The sequence below is a fragment of the Neolamprologus multifasciatus genome, chromosome 14 (assembly GCF_963576455.1).
Source record: "Neolamprologus multifasciatus chromosome 14, fNeoMul1.2, whole genome shotgun sequence".
NCBI classification, from domain to species: Eukaryota; Metazoa; Chordata; class Actinopteri; order Cichliformes; family Cichlidae; genus Neolamprologus; species Neolamprologus multifasciatus.
The window spans coordinates 6,204,711-6,232,387 of NC_140452.1; the positions used below are offsets into that span (position 1 = coordinate 6,204,711).

General features: G+C 40.5%; 1 protein-coding gene and 1 long non-coding RNA gene across 3 annotated transcripts in view; both read right to left on the reverse strand.

Moving 5' to 3' along the window:
• The window catches only part of schip1 (schwannomin interacting protein 1), a 275,998-nt gene that overhangs the window by 180,072 nt on the left and 68,249 nt on the right, over positions 1-27,677 (reverse strand). The window lies entirely within an intron of this gene.
• LOC146503351 (uncharacterized) lies at positions 57-27,546 on the reverse strand. The gene is made up of 2 exons (XR_014868602.1): positions 23,214-27,546; positions 57-23,078 (listed from the first exon to the last, which is right to left on the reverse strand). It is a non-coding gene; the product is annotated as an uncharacterized LOC146503351 (long non-coding RNA).

Below are 27,677 nucleotides of genomic sequence, written 5' to 3' on the forward strand. Positions count from 1 at the left end.
CAGCTCATTAGGCAGAATCAAGGACTTTGACTAGTGATCAATGACTGTTTCAAGAAGCTTTTTCCTCCCCTTCTCTTTTTTTTCCACTTTGTCTTTTCCTCTCCATTTACTCAGATGAAAAAAGGTTCACTGAAAGCACAACTGCAGCTCCACTGAACCCAGACCTCCCTGAACTGTCATTTGTTTTGAGAGCCAGTGAAGTCACCTTTGCATTTCCAAATTCCCTCGACAGTAGGTTTTATGCTATAGAATCCACCAGTTTCACACACAGAAATCCAATTAAACACTTTCTCTCTCTAGAGAAAGAGATACCAGAAAATTAAACAACATGATGTAGAGATAAGCAGAGTATAAATGAGTGTGTGTGTGTGTGTGTTTTGAGTAATAGAGGTGCTGGGAGACTGAATGAGGCGATCATTTCAATTTCCCCTTCGAGTTACTGATGGTACTGTCACAAGCCTGACCAGACAAACTGTTAGCCTAGTTCAGCACACACACATATGCACACACGCATCCACGCACACACTTACAAGCACACAAGGAGGCACTAACATAGAGACACGCGTCACAAACATTAACACAAGCTGACACACAGAATTGAATCCTTATTTATTGTTTTACTGAAAAGAAGAAAGTACAACTAAAACGAATTAATCAGCATGCAAACTGAAAAGTTTAGTGCAAGAATAGTTGTGTTAAATGGGTCTCTAACGGTACACTAGTACGTGCTAACTCTTAAATTGAAATGATATTTATCTATAATTACTGTTGTTAGGAATTCATTTTCAAATTTGTATTTTCCAAAAACATCTAAAAAGATAGTAAAACACATTATTAAGTTTTTATCAAGATGCCTAATTACCATATTTTACTTGCAGTCATAAATTTGTTGAATTTCATTTTTAGATTTAAAGTTTATTTCCGTACTTAGCATAACAATAGATCAACATTAAGTTATTTAAAAAGGTTATTTAAAAACCTCATCCTTCACGTCATTTTTCTCATCACTGTTTTTTGATCCTTGATTGTGCGTATTTTCAATTCAATTCAATTTTATTTATATAGCGCCAAATCACAACAAAAGTCGCCTCAAGGCGCTTCATAGATACAGAGAAAAACCCAACAATCATATGACCCCCTATGAGCAAGCACTTTGGCGACAGTGGGAAGGTAAAACTCCCTTTTAACAGGAAGAAACCTCCGGCAGAACCAGGCTCAGGGAGGGGCGGGGCCATCTGCTGTGACCGGTAATGGGATGGGAGCGTATGGGAGCTTGAAAAACAAAAACTGCAACGCAAACATCAGGAGTGCGTTATTCATCACTTAAACACAATCCTGAACTCAGAGGGACATTTACATTGACTTTAATACATGGTATTGATTTTAAGACCTGTAGCAGTAAACATTTTGCAGTTACTGTGTACCAAACCAAAAGCTCAACGTGCTATTAAAATAAATGGTAAATGGTCTGTATTTGTATAGCGCTTTACTTGGTCCTAAGGACCCCAAAGCGCTTTACACTATACACAATCATCCACCCATTCACACACACATTCACACACTGGTGATGGCAGCTACAGTGTAGCCACAGCCACCCTGGGGCGCACTGACAGAGGAAAATAATTTATTAGATCCTGTTTGAAAGTATTTTCTCCTGCTATCCATACCTGTATCTTTCCATTCTGATCTGCATGGAAAACCACCATCCCAGCTTTAGAGAAGGAATACCAAAAATGTACCGGAACATAAACCAGAGGTTTGCATAATTTAGTGGCAGAGTCGACAGAAAATCTATAGTCATTTTAGGCTTTGGCAGTGCCAAGCAGGCTTGTATTGATTGGTGTGAGTGTTTGTGTATATGTGAACCTGTGTATTGGTGGATTTATGGTAAAGTCAGGCACAGTAGAGAGAGGATGGAGTAGGGAGGCAGGAAGGGATGCTGATGCAGAAGAGACCTTGAACCCCCAGGAAATAACAACAGAGGAAATAGAGCTAAAGGCAGCCAAATACAGACCACAAGACCTGTTTCATTATCTTCCCTTCCTTCGCCTCTTCTCTCTATCCCTGCTTTCTTCCTTCATCGGTCTTTTCTCCTTAACTCAACTTTCCGAGAAAATAAATGAAAATAAAACAAGACAGGCACAGGGAGGCAATGAGAAGAGAAAGCACACAATTAGTGGAGATGATAAAGAGGAAAGTCAGCGATTTAATCACACTGTGAGAAATATACTGGCATTAGGAATAAGGACAGACAAAGCAGAGTGCAGTGGACTAGTAGTTGTTTTGGAGGTCTTTTTTGTCGTGTGTGTACGGATCTATGTAAAGATCAATCAATGGATGAAAATACAGGTATACACTTCACCTGAAATGGTATTGGTCATAGGGCCATTGACGGCCATGACGGATGGGCAGAAAGTGTCTAGGAAGGCCAAATGCATTCAATATTGACACCCTTTACTGGCAACTCTGACCTAAGAGTTTGAGCTCTTGCCCTTCAGATTGTAGCTGTCATGACAGAACACTACTTACTCATAATCACCCAACCATCCATTCATCGTTCATCTTTCTTTTTCAGGCACTTATCCAACTTTGGGTTACAAAGGGCTGGAGCCAATCCCAGCTGTCACAGGCCAAGAGGTACTCAAGGGACTGGTTACCAGTCACTCACATGGCTACACATTTATTATATATTTGGCTTTAAAGCTTGGCCACAGCTACTTGAGGAGTGTGCATCCTGGCCATATGAATCTGGTAGAAGGTTCCGCATCATCCGGGCAAGGACAGAGAGACTCAAGAGGAGCTTCTATCCCCAAGCCATCCGGGCCCTAAACACACACACCCGCCCTCTCACATCATCTATAATTGACTGAGACAGGACTCTCTTCCAAACACTCTAAACCCATCGGCACAATGTACATTCCAAATTCCTTTAATTTTAAATATGTTTATATTGTCTATTCTGTAAAATAATCTTCTTAGTTCAATGGATGGTTTGTTTCCCACATGTAAAGTTTAGTGTTTCAAACTAAATTGCACAGGCTGAAAGATGTTAAAACAGCTGATTCATGTTCTGTAATATCCAAAATTTCTGATTAACAACCTGTGAGTGTTTACATTTTTTTTAAACAGGCAGTTTACCATTACCCTTCTTATTATATCATGGGCTCAAAACCAGGTGGTTTTAAGGTGGTGTTGACAGGCTGGTTTGTGCTAACTGATGCTACACATATTACATTGGGTTTTTTTTATACTTTTTATTGCTTTTATATATTTATTTTAGTATTTTTTGTTTTGCTTTTACAATATTGTTTTGCTGTGTTACAGTTCTCTGTGGAGTTCCTGCCTTATTATCTTGTTAATACTTTAATACCTGGCTGCACATCACATTTTCTAAAATGGGACTATAAAGAATGGCTCTACCTGACATGAATTCAAACATAAAAATGACTGTTTGTGTTGTTTTGCACACTGGAAACAGAAGATTGATCAATCAGAAGTGCTGTATATTTAAGATAATTTTCATATTTTGCTCTTTTATATTGGATGTTGCATAAACGATGTAGTTGGAAGTTGCTGAAGGTATTAAAGAAGAAGAGAATTGGTGAAAGGTTCTTTCTTGGCAAAGGAAAGAAGGGATGTGGAGGCGGAAGAACTGGCCTGTGTGCTGAGAAAGAATTAAGCTGGACCGAGGCCAACTAGCCAGAGCAGCACGGAGAAGAGAGAAATGGCCTTCCTGGGAAGTGGCCTTCATCTCTCCTGTACGAGTGTAAATCTGTCTCTTGTACCTTGACTGATCCATTAACACATACTAACACTCACACACGTGTCTTGCAAACTCAATCCAGGTGAGGAAATCCCAAAAAGTTGATTCTTCAGTCTCATAAAGACGAGATGGAGCATGAGATGGTCTTTCTGAGACTGAAGAAGTCACTTTAGATAAGTACCGAAACGCTTTTCACAACGAAAACGCTACGTCCAGATGAACAGACTCAACGTTTTGGGATTCACACACGTGATTTAACCAGGTAATCACGGTCAGTTTAAATGCTCAAATCATAGATCAAAATTAAGTAATTAAGACAAAGCAGGATAAGCATATTCAATTAAATGAAATCACAACAGACAACACACATTTGTGTAGAATAAATAGAACAATGTGCTTCCAATAAGAAAATACTAGGGGTGGGGGAAAAAATCGATACTGTGTAGTATCGTGATATTTTGTTTGCTAATAATGTATCGATACAGGGACAGCAGAAATCGATATTTTGTTACAAAAAAGGTTTTTGTGCTCTGACTTCAGAGCATGTTGATCCTTTTTCTGAGCAAGAATCCTGACATTCCTTCACTGTCCAAATGTCCAAATTTAACTTTTTTTTTGGCAGCAATAAACATGACAGTTTACTTATTTTAATTTAAGACATGTTTTTATTTAATGTAAAATTATATTTTGTTTTAATTTACTTTCAAATTCTTCAGTTGCTGAAGGGGCTGCATAGTTTTCATAAACTGCATAGTTCAGAATAGCTATAATTGTACCAGATGGTTGATTCAGTTAAGTTGGACTAGACTGTGATACAAACCGTTCAGTTTGTCAACAATAAAACTGAAATGAGAGAAAGACTGAGTGTGAGACTTTGATATTAGATAAAATGTATATTGATAAAGTTTACCTTTATGTACAGAATCTGAATATCGCAAAATATTTTAAAAAATTGCAACAATATCGTATCGTGCGTTAAGTATTGTCATAATATCGTATCGTGGGATGTATGGTGATTCCCACCTCTGTAAAATACTAGCAAATGTTCACTGCTGTCATAAAAAAGGAAAACCTCAGAGTGCTAGAAAGTTTTGTAGTATATTAATTATGACTGATAAAGTCATAAAGCTGTTGGTTCAAGTAAAGCCAAGATATTACGCAGGATAATTTGTCAAAAATAAATAAATATTGTCAAAGTTTGATGTATGTTTTTTTGTTTTTGATGTGCTGCAGACTGTGTCCCTCTAATGGTATAAAACAGTAATTGAAATATTAGTCCAGTGCTTGACTGAACACACATTCATATTAATTCAATCCCAGAAACTGATGTATGACTGTGTATCTATCAACAATATGTCAGCCACCAAGCAAACAAATAAAGACATGCATAAATTATTTCCTGCTAAATCTAGCTGGAGGTTCCCCCAGCTTAATAACCTTGAGGCCAGGAGTTATTCCATCCACCTTTCAGCCAAAAAGCTGTCATGATGTGGTCTTCCACTGATGGTAACCTAACTAATTTAAATACTGTCATACCATCTGCGGTGCTACACAGACCCCTCCCTCTCTCTCTCCCACACACACACACACACAGACACGCTAGCCAAAGAGCTTGGAGGCAGCTTCTATCAGTCAAACCTCCCTGGGGTTCTTTGGCCTAGCCAGCCAGCCGGCGCCATCTCTGCCATCAGGCTCACATCCTCATCGCTCTCTTCTGCCACAGGGACACAGAACCTGTCGGAACACCCTGCATTTGTGTGTGGGAGCGATAGTAAAACCCGAGAACAGGTGCTGTTATCTCTAGCTATTCCTGACTAGGCAGTGTGTCTTATTGCTTCCATGTGTGTGTGTGTGTGTGTGTGCAGATTTTTCACAGTGTCCATTGGGATTCGGTGTCCAGACACTGGCAATGTCGTCCCCGAGTGACCCTGCAACTAGAGGTGGCCTATACTTTTTCTATGGCACTCTTTTTTGCAGACGCATACACACACAGAGACACAGAGCCCTTCATTCTGCCTTGGGAGTTAGGTTAATAACTGATGGTGTCAGAGACAGAGAGGACGGACTGCAAGAAGAGGAAATGGAGCAAGGAGACAACCTAAAGATGTAATACCATGGAGAAAAGGTGAAAAATCACATCACTGCCAACGAACACAAACAGTAATAAATGAAGATGGAATGATGCTGTTAATAGGCAAGAGAGGTAAAGGGGGTAAAAGCTAAAATGATTTAGCTGAACCTAAAATGTCAAAGGAGCTGTTCAGTTAAGTGGATAAGGGCCACACCGTGAGCAATGCCAGCTGCAAGAGGTGAGAAGAGTCGAGAGCAAAACATACACACATGCACAAAGACACAGGGACACACACACACACACAGAGGTCCCCAGTTGTCGAGGCAACAGACTGAGCATCTGTGTGGTGTCAGATTGGAGCAGGAACCGGTCCACTGTGGAAAAACATAATTCTGTGCATGCAGTGTATCTTTTTTCTTTGCACTTATCAAATTAGAAATTCAGACTCAGACCGCAAGCTGTGGGGGGGTTTGTCGCACCAGAATAACAATCAATTTATTTGCAAAAACTGCACTCATATGAGAGAATGTTGTTAGCGATGCAGGCATTCAGGCGTAAACCAATGAGGGGCAACACGACTTTCAGTGTAACAAAAGCACACCCAAGTTGAGTCATATGATATTACTGTGCCCTTTGCATGTTGACATACTGCAGTTTTTTACAGACGCTAGGACACATTTCTCAATACTTAGGTCACTTTTGCAAAACTCCTCACACAGTGAGCACAACAGAAGTCTATGTGGGCTAAACTGAGGATCAGTTATCATTGTTTTGGCACAAAATGCATTCAATGACTACATCTCTCAAATTTCATGAATTATTTTCTCACTCAGACACAACAACTGCCAAAAATCTTTGTACGTACAGGACATTTTGCATCTACTTACATACTGTTTTCAAAACGGTTAAACTTATGGTCAAAACAATAACATAATGCAAAACTGAATAAGACAGCAAAATTCAACAACAATATTTTATTGAAACATATTTTAAATCTAAAAATGCAGTTTAACCAGCCACAGCTGATTCTCATTTTAGATGAACATCTACACAGGTGTTACTCTATTCTTTCCTTGGTGTATTGCCCTAGATGACATAAGATGTGATGTGGATGAGAACCTGTGGCCAAATGGAGAAGACCGAGTAGATTAGCATTACTATTGTATGTGTATCAGTGGATGGTGTGGATACAAATTCTTGTATTTTGGGATTACTTAGTGCAAAAAAATAAAAATACATAAACAAATATTAACGAATTCTGCATGATGTCTGATTCATTCCAGTGACATATATTGAAATTATAAACAGAGATGTGTCCTTGTTTTACACAAGAAAACACTGTAATGCTACATGTTGTTAGTGTTTTTTAGGTCATTGTTTTGTGGGTGACAAAGTGTGTTTGTCGGCTGTCAACCTTTGCTAGTGTTCTGGAAGAATGAGTTTATTTGAGACCTGAATAAAGTGTTTTGGTAGTTGTAGTGCATTTTGAATGTGAAATGAACTGCTTTGCCAAGCTGAAGGTCAGTTAGGAGAATTGTGTGAAGAGTTTTGCAAAAGTGACCTAAGTATTGAGAAATGTGTCCTAGCGGCTGTAAAAAACTGTAATATAATAGCGTATAAAGATCCTTTAAGACTCATTTGCATTAATCTCATGCCTTTTTTAATGGAGAAATGACAGTCTTACAAGGTCACAGCTCGTAAGATTTCTGCATCACTTTCAACACTACAACATAAAGGTGTCCTGTGACAGACAGACTGATGAAATCAGCCAAGTTTGAAATGATCTTAATTGTCAGAAAGTTAGGCCTGAACTTTTAACCAGATATGAAAGATCAAAGTACAACAATGTATCCTTTGACACAGGCAGGGGAATCATTTTGTTTCACTGTGAAGCCACACACAGCCTGAGGAAATGTACACCGTCGCTTCCTTGTGTCCTTTTTTCCAAGCAGCATTTCCAATGTGTAGTTAACAGGCTCCCGGTGGGCCGTAATCAGAGCGGTAAAGCCAGCCGTTAACATGCCAGAACAAACACACTGTAAAGCAGCTCCTCCTTTTACAGCACCAATCAATACTACCTGTCCTCCACGGCAGCTGAGCATAACACCACAGTACTAACGACTGCACTGTTGGATGAAGAGCAATATATATGCAAAGGGCTGAAGGTAAATGTATGCAACCATAAAGTTGTTTTTATTAGGCATTATGGTCAAATGGGAGGATCGGCATTGCTGCTTAATAGGATTGTAAAGGTAGTTGTGGAAAGAGTAGTAAAAGAGATGCAGAGTAAGGAATATGAGCTCCCTAAGGGCTTTTAAGTTCAGGTGATATGGTTCTATTCAGATCTTTATTTTGCATCTGAACAAGGCCGGAACAAGTTATGTTAAAGACCTCTAAAGTGCATTAAAATGATTAGGCATAGCGCTTAAAGTAAAGGCTGCAAACTCTACCAAGTCATCGTGACTTTAACTCAATAACATGAAACTATAAAGATACTGGATCCAGACTGATAATGTAACTCGCTTTTATCTTTTGTTAAAACAGTTAAAGCCTGAAGAGTTAACTGTTCAGTTTTTATGTTTTAAATTTGTATAGTCCAAGCCAAAGCTGAGATACCAGAGTGACATTACTGGAGTAATTTTACCAGGTCTCGCTTAACTAACAAGACACCTCTTTAACTACAAAAGTGATTGAAACACAAAAATCAAGGGCCATCATGGCTGCTTCAGTCTACAAGCTGTTTTTCTTGCAACTTTCTGAACACATAATCAAATAAATGACACATAAAGCCTGTTTTCTTTACAGCCTTTGTGCTCACACTACATGCACACAGTTCAGTACTTGCAAATACAGCCGCACACACGTATACTTTGCACAAAGCAAACAATTAACGCTGGGCTTTAGTTGTGAGTTAGAGCTGAGACTGTCCATTAGCAATGGTCCACTGCTGTTCAGGCTTTAATGAAGTAGAAAGCCAAAAGCAAGAGAAATCCTGCAGACCTAATTAATGAGAGGAGGAAAGAGGTAGCGGAAGAGAGGAGGAAAGAACAGAGTAGAAAAGAGAAACCCAAAATTGCACTGTTAGAGGTGATGAAGCAAGAAGTAAAAGGGACAGGGAACTAGCAAGTAGACTTTCCATTACTGTTTTTAATTGATCCATGTAAAGCTGCCCTGTTAAATGTCTTTATCCCGTCTTAATTCCTTCAGTGTATTTACTAAATGCTCGCCTCTGCTCAAAGATATCATTGTATCTTGTTCTTGAAAGGTCTTTTTAAACATCTTTGTGTCCATGACAGTAGCTTGCAGAAAGCCTGGCTCACTTCTCTTCAGCTCAGCAGGAAATTATTAAAGTCACGGTCCAGTTAGCTGCTGGTCACCCTCAGCCCTGTGGGCCTCGGATTGAACCACCCACCTGTGCTGGGCCTCTTAAGAAGGCACGGTGCACAGTCGCACACACGCACACAAACGCAACTGTGCTCCTTACTGTGGAGTGAGCATTAGGCAATTAGCTTTGCTGGGCTCTATCTAAAGCTTGGCTTTGCTCTAAAAATCAGCAGTGGGAATGGCATACCAGGCTTATGAGGCAGGCAGGGAGTGTGGGTGTTCATTAAAACACCCAGCACAATTCACGGGGTGAAAAAAGGCCATAAAAGCAATTAATCTGCCCATAAACAAGCCATTCGCCTGTCCAACACACCCACGAACACACTCTCATGACAGTGGGAGCAGGGAGAGGGAGAGGTGAGGAGCTGTGCCGCTTGTTCCTCCCGGCTCTCTTTCTCATTATCTCTCTGTGTCTCATTCTGTTTCTCTGAACTACTCAGACAAATCCAGAGATCTTAAGGGTTTTTTTTTTTAATCTAAAAAAGTTTTTTCTAGTTAAATCCCGCAGAGCAAAGTTGTAGAGATGAGCCTCAGATAAGGTGGATAAAGAGTCTCACGTCACACTTGCTACAGATCACCAGACTGATACACTGACGGCATGGCCCAGATGTTTTCTTTTTAGAACTGTCTGTGATGTTCTCTCAGAGCTTTTTGAAAAGTTTAGGACCATTCATCTCTCTTTATCATGCATTTCATTACTTTGACTCTGTCCTTAAAGATGGATGCCCATCAATAACATCATGCAACTTAAATAAATCTAGTCTTCTGAAAATAATAATATTACTTTATATTCCAAAGCATTAAATTGCATATAGACTGGAATGATGCTGTGACCAGAGACTATACAAAACGAATGATATTCTGCAACTTTAAGCTACTATGGGTCAAATAACCGCTGGCGGCAGGAAGTGGGCGGAACCCAAGACAAACGTTTCTCAATTTCCAGGCAACGACTGAAGTAGCTACAGATGAGAGTGAAGAATACTGTTGATTGAGATATGAGCTGGCAGCAAACACGTTAGAGGGTCACCTAGGCAACCAGTGGAATGTCTGCAAACCACCAGCTGTCACATTTGAAGTGATGTGCAATTACTGTGTGCTTCGTATAAGCTTCAAATGCTTTTATTAGCCATTATCACACATTAAATAATTTAGTCATAATAAAACAAATGGTCTTGAACTAGACTGTAAAGGACCTTCTATGACACTGTGATGGTTTCTGGTGTCTTTTATGTGGTTGCCTGCTGGGGAGGTGGCAGCACGGAGAGGGAGAGGAAAAGGCTCGGTAAAGAAGCCCAGCTCTGTCCTGGACAGCCCCCTTGACTCCACTGAGAAGGTGGGTGAGAGGTAGGGCTGCCACCAACGATTATTTTGATAGTCGACTAGTCACCGATTATCTTTGCGATTAGTCGACTAATCAGATCATCATCCATTAAACGTAAAACGTACAGCTTATTGCAGCAGCATGCATCTGCTCTTATATAACTATCATTAGCTTACAGCTTTAAGTGTTTAAGGTATGTGCTAACTAAAAATAAAGACAAGATGATAGTTTATTAAATTTAAATGAAATTTGCAGATTGTTTCGGTGGAGCTTAATAAACGCAGCCGTCTGCTCCTTGCTATCTAAAATGTAACAGGACACCGGAGTATATTCTCGAGCATCTCACGCTTCTGATAATCAGCTGTCTGCTTGACGTTTATTCAGCTGTGTAAAAACTATAACTTTAATCTCAGCCAAACCGATTTACTCAGGAACAAATAAAATACTGAAAAAAGCCAAACAATAACATTTTTAAGTTATCTAAGTCACTTATATATCATGTTTAACCTGAGTAGCGAAAGACGGGTTTGAAAACTATTTGCCGGTGTTGTGCCAAAGTAGGTATCCCCGACAGAATTTGTTTCCCCTGTGCTGGGAGCACGCAAGAAGTACTGATGTTTTCATTTTGTGAAAAAGTGAAAAATTAGTATCATTACATTACCATTCAGTTTGAGGGTTACAACATTATATAATTATATATTTATTGCTCACGGGTATCAGATGGGATTATTTTAACAAACCATTAACGTTTTGGCTGATAACTATTTTTATATTTTTATTCTCCTATAACTTTACTATATAAAGAGCTAAATCCTCCAAAGTTTCAGGAGTAATGCGTCATAATAAGAAGTGTTTGTGAACAAAAAATCAGCAATGTGGGATACTGTTTGTCCGTGATTTACACAGGGGGAACAAATTGTGGCAGGATCAGCCTGATATTATTTGTATCCCACTATAACTTCGTTGTATAAAGAGCTAACATCTCAAAAATGTCAGGAGTAGTTAGTCATTATAAGAAGTGTTTGTAAACTGAAAATCAACAATGCGGGATACTGTTTGTCCGTGATTTGGACAGTCCAGCGTGTGCTCCCGACGCAGGGGAAACAAATTCTGTCGGGGATACCTAATTTGGCACGACACCGGGAGTCCGGTGTTCTCACAGCTCTAGTGAGCCTAGCCCCCGACTAGCTATCGAGCTAGTGGGTAAAAGACGTCTCCGAAAACATCAGAGCGCTTTTGAAAATATGTGGTGTCTTGATAAACCGAGCAGATATTTGAGGTTTACACAGCTACATTCTCGCCTGAAAATATGTTAAACGTTTATTTTGTGACCCAGAAAGAATAATAAGTAATATTAAAACTAACTAGCTGCTGGCATTGTTGGAAACTGAGCAGGGCCGCGCTATGAATTCTGGGACAGAGCTTCTTCTTCTTCGAGGTTTAACGGCAGCTGGCATCCTTGTACATGCAGTGCTGCCATCTTCTGTTTCAGTCCGTTATTACACTCTTAAATCCTACTACTTATTCCTGCGTCTTTTGGGATCTTACAAAGCAAACGACACGTCGACTATTAAATTAGTCGTCGACGATTTTGATAGTCGACGTAATCGTGACTAGTCGACTAATCGTGGCAGCCCCGGTGAGAGGAGGATGTTAGCCAAGCTAATATTCATTATGGACAACACCTCTGAGCAGCTTCTTTAACAGTAGACTGTTACAGGACTGAACGCTATCGTAGGTATTTCATTCCGACAGCATCCAGGCTGTACATACACACACAGGATGAAAACTCTCTAAAAGTATCGGTATATTATTATCATTCCCCCTGCATTTATGTACATATAAAAAACTCTACAGTAAAGCTGTAATTTACTGTATATAGTAACCATCTGCACATAGTATAGCATTTTGGCTTTTTTACATCTCTAATTACATCCCTGATTTACCTTTCCTTCCTGTTACTTGTGCTGCTGGAACAAGCTGGAAAGTCTAAGTCCAAGTTGTCTGTATTTTTGTATCTTAACATAGTTTTTAGTAATCCCCAGAGGTTCCCTCATTGTAGATTATTATTACAACACAATAAAAGCATCAGACTATCTAAAACTGATAAATAAATTTCACACTGCTGAATGTAAAAACTAAGGCACTATAAGAGCACTGGGACTCATGTTACAGTGAGTATTGATGAAGCCCTTCCTCCGCACCCTGCTGCTTCTTTCACTTCTGCAACAATACAAAAACACATCAGCTACAATAGTATATAATAAGCAGAGGATGTGAATGTGCATGTGCAAAGTTTTAATGTGTGCATTTATTGCCCGGGGATGTACAGATGATGAGAGATGATGAGTTGCATGCCTCCATCCTATTGAGTAATAATGAGAGTGCTGTGATTGCTTGAGCTAAGAATAGTAAGCTTTAATAGGGGGGATTGTCTCTCTGCAATCCGCCCCTATGGCAACACTATAACTAGATTTATCACTACGAGCGAAGCTGTAACAACACGGGAAAGGGCGTACCGCACACAATTAAAAGAACTTGCAAACACACAGATGTCCAGAAATAGGTTAGGGGCATAAAGGCATGGAGAAAAGTGAAAAGACAGAAAAACACAATGATTTTGAAGGACAGGTGGACTCAGTAATATTTTTCCTTCAACAAAGGTCAGCTACAGTTTAGACAGGAAGCCAAAGCTTCCATACTCTTACTTTCTGAACAACCAATTATCTTTTATCCATATCCTCAGCTATCCATCAAAAACTCTTTTGTTGGCTTTCTATATGACATTCTGTCCTTCTTGCCATTATTTCAAATAACTATGACAATTTTGTCTGTGTTTTTTTTTTAACGCTGACTTCATTCCAGCATGTCTCACGCGCTGTTATTCTGCCCTGCAGTGCATATAAAAAAACACAAGCTGGCCAGGTAATGCAGGTTACTAAATACATTATTATGCCATAATGAAAAATAATTGGCAAATGAGCTGGACAACAGGTTAACCCTCCCCCCCGTCAAAGCAATACAACCAGAAAGAAAATATCCATATTGTCACTCCTCGTGAAAACCATCTGCTTGTAACTCGCCTCAACGAGAGACAGAGGAAGGTTTATGTTAAACACAGACACACATTCCCTTTCTTGGTGTGGCTCCCCTTATTTTATTTTGCTATGTCCCAATCTCATATCGAGTGGCCATCAACCAGAGTCAATCTTGTGGAAAATGAAAACTATCTGAATATTCCTGGGGAGCTCAGGGAGAGTTGTGTGCTCCCTGAGCACCATTTCACCTGCTGTGTTTACGGCTCCATGCTGAGCTATTGCATGACTTGTCTTTGCTCTCCAGATCACACAACGAGAATGAAGTTGAAATTAGTTCCGGAGATATATGTGTGTGAAAGTGCGTGCGTTTCAATCGCGCATTCATGGCCATATACACAGGAGCACGAGCGAACACACACATGCACACACACAGATGTACACAGAAGTTCAATAAGCGTCCAATCGTAGGGGACTCAGGTGAGGGATAAGTCATGTTTAGTGCACCTGTCTCTCCACCAGGACCTCTGCTGGAATTAAAGCATAGAGTTTGGGAGCTCTGCCACAAGAACATCAACTGGAGGTCATAAACACAGAGTGGAGACAAGCTGCAGTCTATCCTGCTCACAGGATGTCTCTAAGGGACAGAAGCAATAAATAAATCAGTGGATGCCCTACCCTCAAACAAACACACGGCATCGATATAAACTCAAGCATGCATGAATCCGATGTGTGAATAAAAAACGAGACAGTGAACAAGTATCCCGACGCAGAAGAAGAATATAGCAAACGTCACCGAATTACAGATGTGTGTCTATGTGTAGCTGCAACCGCCAGAGACTCTGAGAGACAGGTACATGGGTAACCGTCACCAGTACATAGCTGATGAATATTCACACTATTTTCAGAAGCATGATCTTTCCCACTGCATCCACTCGGCGCATGCATAAACATGCACATTTACATTCTTGCATCCTAACCCGAACCAACACATTTGGACGCACACGTGAATGCAAATAAAGAAAGAAGAAAAAAAAACAGAGAAACTGAAAAATTTCCATTTCTGCCCACAAATCTATGCGTAGCTGTCAGCATGTGAGCTGACAACAGCTATGGAAATGCAGCCCGCTGGGGTGACCTTGACTTTAAGCACATACCGTATTCACACAGGGTGGTCAAGTCCACAGTAGCTACAGAAGTTACCCTCTATTCCGTTTCTCTTCTCCTTAAATGGCTGTCAATCTGTCCATCTCGCTCAGTTCATCTTTCCTCGTCTAACATGTCATAAACTTAAAGCAGAAATGTCAGTGTTGGCGGTAAATCATCCTTCTAAATTGCGCATGTTTGTGTGTGTGCTTGTGTTAATGCCGTTTTAACGCAACTCTCCAGAATGCAGTGGAGAAAGGCAGCAACTTCCTCCCACCACTGAATAAAACATCCTATTTGGAGCCAGCAGCCATAAACCATAAATCACCACTTCTACCACAGGGCCCTTACCCAGAGAGAGAGGGAGAGGAGCAAGATGAGTGCATGTGTACGAGCATGAAAAAGAAAGACACGCAGGTAATAATAAAATAAAGTCGTAGCATGAAGTGAAAGATAGTCGTGAATATAAAAAATGATCATGATGAAAACTATTTTGCTGCACCAAACAGTTAGAAACATACCTAATAAAAAACACAGGTAAGTTCTGTCATGTGAATTTCGACTGTTTGGTTACACTCTGAAACTTGCTAAAAAGTGATAAAATGAACGTCCATTTATCCAGTTCAAAGCTGGAGAGCTTATCCTATATAGATATCATAGGGCAAGAGGCAGGGACCACATGGACAGATCGCCAGTTCATTATATTGCTATACACAGTGTTGGGAAGGTTACTTTTAAAATGTATTCCATTACAGATTACAGAATACATGCCCCAAAATGTATTCTGTAACGTATTCCGTTACGTTACTCAATGAGAGTAACGTATTCTGAATACTTTGGATTACTTAATACATTATCATGCTGTTTACAACTACATGAATGTACTATTGCTGTGATTTATTACTGTTACTGAAGGTCCGCGGCTCCGAACCGTAGTAAAGGGACCTCTGACTAATACGGTGGGTTCTGTGTCGGGCTCGTAGCTGAAAACTAGCTTTACTTTGTTGTCTGGGTCAACTTTGCTAGCGAAAGACGGAGAGAGGTGTTGAAAGGCTGCTCCAACGGAACTTATTGTTTTTGGAGGAAAACACGAACACGGCGTACAGTCGAGTCTTAATAGCTTACTTACAACTGGGCTCGTCAGGCTCTCTTCTTGGCTGCAGTGGTTATTATTATATTTACATGCTTCCAGCTCCCGTTTTTGCTCGATGACAGCTCGTACTTTTCCTTTTTCTCCCTCCCTCGCTCACAGACACATGACGTGTATGGCAGTCCATTCTCCCTGCAGCACGGACTACACTGCCTATGATGCTACATTCTTTAGAGCTATACCTGTAGCATTCTGCCTATTAGCTTAGCACAACAACAACAAAAAAGCCTCTCTCACCCAGGAAACACGCAGAGAGAGAGCGTCACCCTGTAACCATGGCAACCGTAACGCTGCCACCTGAAAGCAACAGAACGTAGCTGTCAAACAAAACCCAAACAGTCCTGACCCGCCACAATATGAAACAGGGAAGTACCGCCGTGTAATCCATTTATTTCAACAAAGTAACTGTATTCTAAATACCACCTTTTTAAACGGTAACTGTAACGGAATACAGTTACTCATATTTTGTATTTTAAATACGTAACGGCGGTACATGTATTCCTTTACTCCCCAACACTGGCTATACAAAACACACGAATGAGTTTTCTTGCCTACAGTATAAGAATCATCCCTCTTTGTGTGCTTGCAAAACACGATCCCTACAAAACCACAGTGGCGGGGCAGATGTACAGGCTGTGGACTGGCCTTAGAGTGAAGCTATAGCCGGGAGAGAGTGAATTAGCTTTCACAGAAAGATGGAAATGAAGGAGAACGTGCAAAAGTAATAAAATCCACTGAGCACAAATTCACCAGTTAACATTTCTTAATGTGTTTTTTCAATCGGTGCAAAAAATCAACATTCATAGACTGGCAGTTTAGCTCTCTGTGCTGTGCTTAGATAATGGCTGTATTTAGCATACAGACATGAGACTGGTTTGGAAATTCCTTTTCTTACTATTACCAAGTAAGTCAATAAGCATATTACAGAAATCTCTATTTTCTCAAGAAACCCATTAAAACCTCCTATAAGTCATTTTCTTCATGCATGGTTTAGTTTAGTTTCGTGTTCAAAGAAAATACTACTGTAATTTGGGTACATATAAATCAGACACAAAGTAATAAGATCATCACTGGAACTACTACACATTATGCATAAACTGCTTTCCAGAGGCAGTGATTTTCACTCATGCACATAACTGCCATCCCAGCTACTCATCGTTAAGGATTAATACAACTGTGACATCCACTGAATGATTAGTGAGCCCAGACGACTCTCAGAATCACATCAAAAGGCTTGACTGAGACAAGCGCTGCTCGCTCGGCAGGGCTAGACGTCTACTTTGCGACAATTTTCTTTGGCTTCTGTAAATGAAGGAACAAATACACAAAATTCTGAACAAAACAAACCAAGGGGTGAAAATGGGTGGAGGGAGTTATAATAATTATTAGCCAATAAGTTCATAAGTACCTAAAAAGTTCTTAAATGTGCATTTTTCTTTTGATTGTTCTTGAAGTGTACATAGTACTATTTGTGCACGCAATCACTTCTCTGCATATGTTTGCGCAGGAGAAGTTCAACTTTAATTACCCTTTCCGTCACTGAACGAGCAGAGGTGAAATGAACTTGACGGAAGAAAGAGGTGGGAGGGGAGGAGGCAGCAGTCAGACAGGGTAAGTAATGCTTTTTGCCTCAATGTGTTTTTTCTTTTTCAGAGGGGTGATTTTAATTGAATACTGGGGAGAAGTAATCCCATCAAGCACCAATCATTTCTGCATTAGGGGCAAACATAGGTTCCTCGAACAGGCTGACTGTTAGGGGAGGGTATCTGTCTATCTCATGCTAAAGATCAAATCGCATTCAGTCTCTTTCAGGCAGAGTGAAGGGAAGAGGAAGGGTTGAATTGTTTAACATCTAGAGGTGTCTGTTCATCTGTCTGTGTACCTGCAGCGGATCAAGGTGGCTCTTGTATTTATCTGTGTGTTTCAGTCTGCACTATGTTGCACCAGCTGCAGTTGTCTAACCTTTTATAATAGCTTGCTGGTTATTTACAGCCAACACATGCTGCTGCATTTAGCTAGTGTGTTGTATATCAGGCTGCGTACATATTTCTTTCTTTCACACACACACACGGACCAAATGTGCGAATAATAAATCTCACTTCCGAATTCCCATCCTCTTACAAACAAAGAAAATGAACAAAATGAACAAATAACAGAAGAGAACGCAGAAAAGGCGTGCAATGACCTTGCATGACAGCTACATCTAATTAGCCAATCACATGGCACCAACTTAATGCATTCAGGTCAAGGTCAAGATGACCTGGTGAAGTTCAAACCCAACTGTCTGAAAAGAAAAAAAAATATGCAGAGAGCAGCAGTTCTTTGGGTGAAACCCTTGTTTGTGCCAGAGGTCAGAGACTGCTTCTGACCTCTGACAGGAAGGCAACAGTAACTCAAATAATCATGTGTTATAACCAAGTTATATAGAAGAGCAGCTCTGAATGCACAACACGTGCACCTCGAAGCTACAGAAGAGGAAGATGTTGGTGGTCTGATGGGTGAATCTTGCCTTCTATCATTGGTTCAGGCTGCCAGTTGTGGTGTAATGGTGTGGGGGATATTTTCTTGGCACACTCTGGTCCTCTTAGTTTCAAGTGAGCATGATTTAAACACAACACCCTACTTCAGTATCACTGCTGACCAAGTCCATCCCTTTATGACTACAGTGGACTCATCTTGTAATGGCTGCTTCCAGCAGGAAAACACACCAAACTGCATATCATCTCTTTTCTGAACATGGCAATGAGTTCACTTTACTCAAATGCCCTGCAAAGCCAACAGCTCTAACCGACAAAGCACCTTTGGGATGTGATGTAACAGGAGATTTGCATTATGGATTTTCAGCTGACAAATTTGCAGCAACTATATGATGCTGTCATGTTAATATCGACCAAAGTCTCTGAAGAATGTTTCCAGCACCTTGCTTAATCATTGCCACAAAGACTTAAGGCAGTTCTGAAGGAAAACAAAGTTCCAGCCTTGCACTAGCAAGGTGTGACTAATAAAGTGAGTGTATGATACGTGTAGTCTGTAATACTGAATGCATGTGCACATTAGCAAAGTGAATGTGGCACTCGGACATAAACCCAAAGAGAATTGCCAGCCAGCTCTCATAATGCACCATAGATGCTTTATCTCTGTGGTGCATTATCATCTCATGGCTTTGTGTTACAGACTTGCTCACCATATGACCAAATAAAGGACCAAATTCAGGAGGTGGCATTAATTCAATTGAATCTGTTTTGCAACTACGAAAAACAGCTTTAAAAACTGAACCTAAGAGGCGTTGAATGAGTAAATGTAAATTGGGAATTGCATAACAGAAGGGTCAGTGTTTTATAGCAAGAAACACTTTGTAGATTGCATCTGCTTTAGTGAAAGATCACATAAACAAGCACACACATACACACACACAGATGGGAAGAAAAAAAGTACATTATGGACATGTTGCAGGGGTAATGGACTTGGTAATTGCTTAGCAACAGGCAATGGCACCACCACCTGTCTACTAAGGTACCCACTGAAGGTCAGTGTGTGTGTGTTTGTGTGGGCACGAACATTTGTCGGAGGGCACCTTAGTGCAGCACACAGACAACCACACACAACGACTGCTTTTTCCAGTCTTGCAAAGTCACTCCTGGGTTGAGCTCTCCTGTTCGAAGTCAAACGTGTCAGAATCATTTTGAGATAAAATTTCGAACGATGATGTTGCAATTTGGAAACCTCATACAGGTATAAAGATGAGTGAGACGGACGTGCTTACGACTGCAATCTCTGTGAGACCGCGTGTGGCTGTCAAACTGCGGGTGGTCTGTGTGACACGTGTGAGTTTGGGGAAAAGCACCATTGTGTGTTTGTGTTTATCTCCGATAGACCCGCTTGGACACGGTGTGTCTTTCAAGTGTCACGAGATGGGAAGATGGGGGTGATCTCTGGGCCCTGAGGGGGAAGGCGTGTGACAATTCTCTGCTTTCATGTGCTGTGTTTTCAGGCCGTCTTCTCTTTATCTCACCCTTTAGACACCCACCTCCGTTCTCCTCCTCGCTCTGTCACTAACTCACACTCGTGAGTTAAATCACACGACACGCACGCTGACGCATCCTCTATATCACAGTCTGACTTATCTCTTCTCATGTTCGATGAGGTGTGCGCGCGTAAGAAAAAGAAACCTTGAATGCTTGCTTGATTTTGAGTTTGAAGATGGATTCCCACTTCTGTGCGCACTACGATTACGTGTATTACCTGAAAACAGGCATGTATTTTGCACCCTTTTATGAATATACTAGCAACAAACAGTTAGGACACTGCTCTCCCGCTGGACACATATTTTCTCCAGCAAATGAAAAAGGAGCGCGACTGTCACCGGTGTTTTACTGTAAAGAGACAAGCATGAGGTCCAGATCAGATACGGGACTAGATCACACTCGCAGAGAATAATGCATGCATTTCATATTCACAGCTTCCATACATTTCTTGGGCATTTCACGAATACCCTACAAGACGACAGGATTTCTCAGGGTTGTAAGTGTCAGCCATTGTTTAGCAAACGGCGTATCTGAAAAGTACACTTTTCTGCGCTCATGCTGTGCTGTGAGGGATGGTATAGTGATAAAAATATATCTGACAGCATACTGTGTGATGGCACATACAGAGGGAATTACACGAAGACTTGCAACAGTAAAACTGCATATAAATATGCATCATTTTTTGTCTTATTCTTATTCATCTTTTCGTTATCAGTTTCTCTTTGAGTGAAATTTGCCTGTCACGATTTCCAAGTCTTTGAGTTTTTCTGATTTTAAAGGTCAAAGTCATTCAGTTTACTGTGATGCGTAACAGAGAAAAGGACCAAAAAATACTTAAGAGAATGTATCATGATAAATCACTCAAAACTGTTTCAGATAAACTTTGAGTTGTAAAAAATCTGCCTCATCTCGCTCATATATTGAACCACGACTCTTACACTGATAACAATACCAAACCATGTCTCATTCTGTTAAATCCAGAATTGAATTCAAAATCCTGCTCCTCACATACAAGGTCTTAAATAATCAGGCCCCATCTTATCTTAATGACCTTGTAGTACCATATCACCCTATTAGAGCACTTCGCTCTCGCTCTGCAGGCCTACTTGTTGTTCCTAGAGTATTTAAAAGTAGAATGGGAGGGAGAGCCTTCAGTTTTCAGGCCCCTCTTCTGTGGAACCAGCTTCCAGTTTGGATTCGGGAGACAGACACTATCTCTACTTTTAAGATTAGGCTTAAAACTTTCCTTTTTGCTAAAGCATATAGTTAGGGCTGGACCAGGTGACCCTGAATCCTCCCTTAGTTATGCTGCAATAGATGTAGGCTGCCGGGAGATTCCCATGATGCATTGAGTTTTTCCTTTCCAGTCACCTTTCTCACTCACTATGTATTAACAGACCTCTCTGTGTTGAATCATACCTGTTATTAATCTCTGTCTCTCTTCCACAGCATGTCTTTTATCCTGTCTTCCTTCTCTCACCCCAACCGGTCGCAGCAGATGGCCGCCCCTCCCTGAGCCTGGTTCTGCCGGAGGTTTCTTCCTGTTAAAAGGGAGTTTTTCCTTCCCACTGTCGCCAAAGTGCTTGCTCATAGGGGGTCATATGATTGTTGGGTTTTTCTCTGTATCTATGAAGCGCCTTGAGGCGACTTTTGTTGTGATTTGGCGCTATATAAATAAAATTGAATTGAATTGAATATTAAAAGAACAAACTGTGAACCAAACCAAAGCTGAGGGGAATGCTTTTTTCTGTGGATTTTCTGCAAATCGTGTCGCTGGGCAGGAATACACTGACGTGCGGCACTGCACCACACCTGTGCAGGGCTGCTTTTTATTGGAAAAGAGGAAAATGGGTAGTTACTCACGGCTCATATGCATCCATTTGTCTGGTCTCTGTACCATTCATACATATGGATGACCAAATTTGTCTGTGTCTGTTTTTTGTCTCATTCAATTACAGCGCCTTTCCCCCCCAACTTGTCTGTCTCTCCTTATTCTTCTTTAAAACTTCTCTCCTCCATGCAAAGGCACATTTCATTTTTCTTTATTGTTTGCCTTTTGTTGAGGTGACACACGACACATTGTGGAGTCTAGCCACCCTGGGGGAATGCTAATAGAGGAGAACTGTGAGTCTGTGAGGTAGGGAGCCCGAAAGAGACTGAAGCGGTGCAGAGAGACAGAGACGGGGTGAGACAACGATGGGGAAGTGAAAAAGAGAGATAGTCATCAAAAGAAATAAAATGAAAGGCAGTCTGAGAGAGACAGAGAGAGACCAAAGTGTGATGAAAATCTAAATTACAGAAAGAGGGAGAAAATGTATAGGCAGCAACAGACCATAGAAAGAGGTTAAGAAAAAGAAGAACTGATAGGAAAGGGTCAGACAGATGAAGCTGAAGTGAATCGAGAAAGCATGTCAAGAAGAGATGGTGAGGACAGCAAAGTGGGAGGAAAAGGATATAGGTGGAATGGAGGAGTAGAAATGAAAAGTGTTGTGTTTCATCAAAATGAGAGGGCAAGGCAGGCGAGGAGGAGGAGGCCTGGGCAGATGGGGCAGTGAGAATGAAAGACTTTTGTTTAGTATTTAAGTTCCATAAACAATGAAACCAGCAGAATGAAGCGTTCCATCTTTGCCTCCACCCACACAAGGTCAAGGTCACACATGTGAGAATTTACTCCAGAGACGTGGCTCATTTCTGGTAACAAGACAGGAGATAGTCCTTATTTTAATGCAGTGCTAATTAGCGTCTTCTATAATTTGACCTTTCCCTTTATTTGTATTTATTTGTGTTTCCAAATGTTTGGATGCATCTGTGTGTGCGTTAAACTTGGGAACAACATGTAGCACTCCAGCAGGTCCTAACCTGGCTTTCATTTAAATCGCTCAGTCTCACGGCCCCCTGCTGCCTCACACCAGTTGTCCTTTTCTCTAACATCAGTAACTATAGCAACACTCAAAAGAAGACCAAGATAAGTGAACAGCTAGTCGAGATAAACAGGATGAAGAAGGAGGGTATCTGGAGAGATAAGGGGCTGAAAACAACGGTGGAACAAATAAAGGACAGAAAAGATGGGGGGGAGAGGAATCTGGCAACGCGAGGTCAACATTAATTATAACATGCTGTTTTTAAGTTGAATACCACCAAAGAAAGGACAAAAGCAAAGCAGCTCCTACAGTCCCATAGCTTTATTTGCTGTCTGCACCCTTCTTACGCTTCAGATCTCACTAGCCTTGTTTCAAGGTCAAGTATATATGTAATAGATAATTTTTCAATCCTGCATAATTATAATATAACATGGATGAAGTAGTCAGTCATCACCTAAAAAATGCTCAACTTCCCAACAGAAAAAAATAGGATTATAACATTGGACAAAAATGGTTTGTCTCTATCGTAAAAAAACCAAACTGTACCACAGTGCACTTTGCTGTGACTCACCATGATAGTGTGAGGTTGTTTCTGAAAAGTGTGTCGATGTGTAATATACAATGCATACAAAGAAAAACCCCACATCATTGTGAAAAATAGCCTATGCTGTACTTGAACTCACAACCTTCAAAATACAAGGAAGAACTGAGTGAGTGGTAACTCTGACACAATGTCAATAAAGGAGAGTTTAGAGGGAAGTTGCGCTCCATTCAAACTCAGTGGGACTTCATCACTTGAAAAACTGGAATTTTTCAGAAACTGTAATTTAAAAATCCTGAATAGAAGCACGCAGCACACAGTCGAGCTGGTCATGAACTGTCTATGACAAATGGTGTGAGAAGAAGAAAAATGGTTGATGACAATAACATATAGTGTGATAATCCCTCCAATTATCTGACTAATAACAGCTCTGGCTGTATGATACATCACATGCAGTAAATTTCTCCTCTGGTTTTGGTGAATATTGTTCTAATCGTTCATTAGCATGTTACTTAGCACTAATTAGAGGTTATCTCTGTTTACGAGACACATCAATACAGTCAACCAATGTACTTTGCTTGCCCCTTGATATATCAGTACTTCACCCTCCTGTTTAAATATGTATAATTCTGGCCTCTGACTCCACTGTGACCACTTTTGATACTTCAGTCTATCTCGTATAGTTTATGAAGTCAAAGCGGCTTTGTCTAGTGGGACGTATCTTCCCAGTCCATCTTCCCATTTCAAATTTAAATTAGAGTAGAATAGAATATAATCAAATAAATGGTGTTTAGAAGCTTTTGTGTATTCTGCAGGTACAGGACCTCCCGAAGTTGATGACTAGCTTTTTTTGTTTTGGAGGTACTTTTTTTGTTTTGGAGGTTCGCCCAAGAACACTAAAATAAAACTTTTTTCCAACATAGTTCTTGATAAATTGTCTTTTGTTTGTTGTTTGATACAGGTCTGAGCCTTGGGCTCTATTGCTATGAACTGTGAATCATATGTTTGGGAGGGAATTTAAACCACAAAATATGGTGTCATATCTGCTTTTTTAAATAAAACTGAAAAAGAAAGTTTAAAGTAAAAGGTTTAGATTGTGGTTTTAGTTTTTAAGCACCTACATCTTTAGCTCTCAACGGAGTTAGGCCAAAGTCACACGCGCCGAGAGACCTGCCAACAACTATCTAGCAACCACCAATTATGAGGCAAAAAAAATTGTTACTGGAGGCTGGTGGCAGTCTCTATGAAGTTATCCAGACATTACTACAGACTGTGTGTAGTAGAAGTGTGTATTCTGCGGCCTGCTGGCGAGTGGTTTCTGGAGTTGCTGAGAGTCGCTAGAGTGAAATTAGTCGCAAAAAGACAAAGTTGTGGTGCACCAAAAACCTCCCCGTGACTGATTTGCAGATGCCAGTAGTTTCCAAGGAATACTGGTATTCTCACCATTTAGTCACATTTGAAGAATTGCAACACAAACTTGCACAGTGCCTTACTGCTGTGACCTGCACATTTCAAAAGGCACAACTTCTTTTCTTTACAGGTCAGAATCTTGCAGCAAGCCATAGAAATCTGCTGGAAACCAAAGCAATCACAACAAGCTTTTTGGTGCAGCAACCTATTTGCAACCAATTTTATCTGGTGACATCCAGCAACCTCCAGCAATCAGTTGCCAACTCGTCCCAGAATAAACATTTCCCTAGTAATCGAAACCACTCTGTATGACTGATATCTTAATTAGCTTAGTCTTAGTTAGCTCACTTGACAGATACAATACTTTTAAGTTTACCACAGTGCCACCTTCTGGCCTTAACACGGAAACAACACTGGCCACGGAATTTCCCCCCCAAAAACATTCATGGTAAAGGTCGTAGTGTGATTGCAGCTACTGCAAATGTAATTTTAGCTTTGCTGAAATCTAGTTGAAGCCAAGATATTTGATGTCTAGTGAGCTGTCAAGTCAATAGTCAGCAGTCAACTGATTAGTTCTTTATACGGAATTTTTTTTGTTCTTTATACTGAAGTAAATGGTAAAAAAGTAGAGCTAAATTCTGCTTTTTTTCCCAAAAACATTTGTTCTTTTTAGCAGTTTTAACAACAAAACCAAAAATCAAACCTAACCACAAGTCTTCGAGAATTACAACTTATTTTTCAGAACATATTTTGCAACAACTGGCTGTCAGAAATAGCCTCTCCCACTTCACAACACTTTGGGATTTGAAGATGTTGCCCAATAGTGCATTTTAAGAAGACCGGCTCCACCTTTTGGGCATACTTTCAATTGACGAGTTGTGGCTGCACTGCAGTCAATAGTCTTGCAACACACTTCGAGCTTTACTTGGCAAAGCAGAAAACAACCCCGATGGCAATAAGCTGTGAGGAGAGTGGCAGTAAAATGGATTTCTGTGTTGATTTCAATTTCTCTGAGAACAAGTGTATCGAAAGGTGGCACAGAATGAAATCTACATTTGTTTATACGCGGCTGTATTGATGTCAAGCGTTCAGTACACATAGTAAATATTGGGTTCCGGTAATGTTGGAAAAGTGCACCACAGCGTGATTACTGACCCTTGCTTTTGACCGTTTCATCACTCCATCCATCTTACCTACATCAACCTAGGCCTCATTCCTGCTAAGTTTTCATTTATCCCTTAGAATAAATCCTGTGTCATGGTGCCTCATAAACAGGTCAAGTTTCATCCAACCAGAACTCCAACACACTTACACCTGTACACAAACATCATAATTAAAGGAGGCACAATTTGATAAATCAAACACTGTAATCTTTGTTTCGAGAAACACTTTGTGTGTCATTCGATTTGTGTCTTTTGTCAGGTGGATGCGGTTGAGCGGAGATGGTGGGGCTCTTTATGGAGCATGCTATGTTTTTTTCTCTAAGGGTGACATTCAATCGATCTGCACTTTCTAGATCCTGCACTGTTTACAGCCAGTAAACAACCTCATTAATCAGATTGGGGTAAAACAAACCCTGTAAGCATTTACGGGCTCTTCACGAGCGCTCACATTTTCTCTTTTCTTGCTTTTATAGCTCCAACTTCCCCATCATCACTCCCCTTCTGTCTCATCTACTCTATCTAAAAAAGCTAATCTCCTTAAAGCAGCCATCTCTCTCTCTCTTCCCTCCTCATCCCTCTCTCTTTGCTTCTCCCATCCTTTCCTTCTTCCCATGGATCGCCCTCTGCCCATCACCAGACCTCTCTGTCTTCTCACCTGTCCGCCAGCCCTCGTCCCCTCATTTCTCTACCCCCACATCTCCACCCATCACTCTTTTCACCCCAAACATCTCTGCTTCTGTTTCCCTCCATCCCCCCTGATGGATTGCTTTATTTGCTGTCTGCACCCTTCTTACGCTTCAGATCTCACTAGCCTCGTTTCAAGGTCAAGTATATATGGAATAGATAATTTTTCAATCCTGCATAATTATAATATAACATGGATGAAGTAGTCAGTCACCACCCACCTCTATGGTCAATGCTAATCTCGATTAAATAGATAGATAGGTTGGAAGGCGGGACTATGTTAAGGTTAAACAAATCATTAATGTACTTTAAACATAAAGACACACAGAGCTAACGGGCACTTTCATTAACAGAAGTGACGAATGTGGACATTGTAGAAACATATAGAAAGGTGATTAAAAAGTGTGTGCTTTTCCTAGAACACTTAAGATATATATGAAAAAGAATTAGAAAATTAGGAGGAGAGACGGGTGATTGGTGAGAGAACGGATGGGGGAACAGATAGGATGAAAGATGAAGGACCAGCTGAAGGTAAAGTGTTACACAATGTACTGACTGAAATTGAGACAGGTGGCAGGCCGGACTGCTGGTGATTGACTGATGTTCAGGACAGAAGCAGATTAAAGCAGAGCCAAGAGGCCGGCTTAGACAATACACAGAGGGAAGGTTAGAGGGGGTGGTAGTGAGGGAGATAAAACAAAGATAGAGAAGGAAATGAAGAAGGTGAAGCAAAGAGCTGATCTGAGATGAGCTTTGGGTGGTGGTGTAAGATGTTACAGCAATCAGTCACATGGAAAATGCTTAGAAACAATTAGGTTCTCAGTTTGTGACAGTTGTTATCTGTCACTGATTAGAGATAAATTTAATATACTGGATTCTGTCAAAGAGAATAACAAATAATTATATTATTATTAGTTATCCACAAGAAACAAACAATTTGTTGCTATAAATGGGAACTTCAGTCTTCTGTGATGCTTAATGTTCCAAGTCAGTTACAGTGGGGCAAAAAAGTATTTAGTCAGCCACCGATTGTGCAAGTTCCCCCACTTAAAATGATGACAGAGGTCAGTAATTTGCACCAGAGGTACACTTCAACTGTGAGAGACAGAATGTGAAAAAA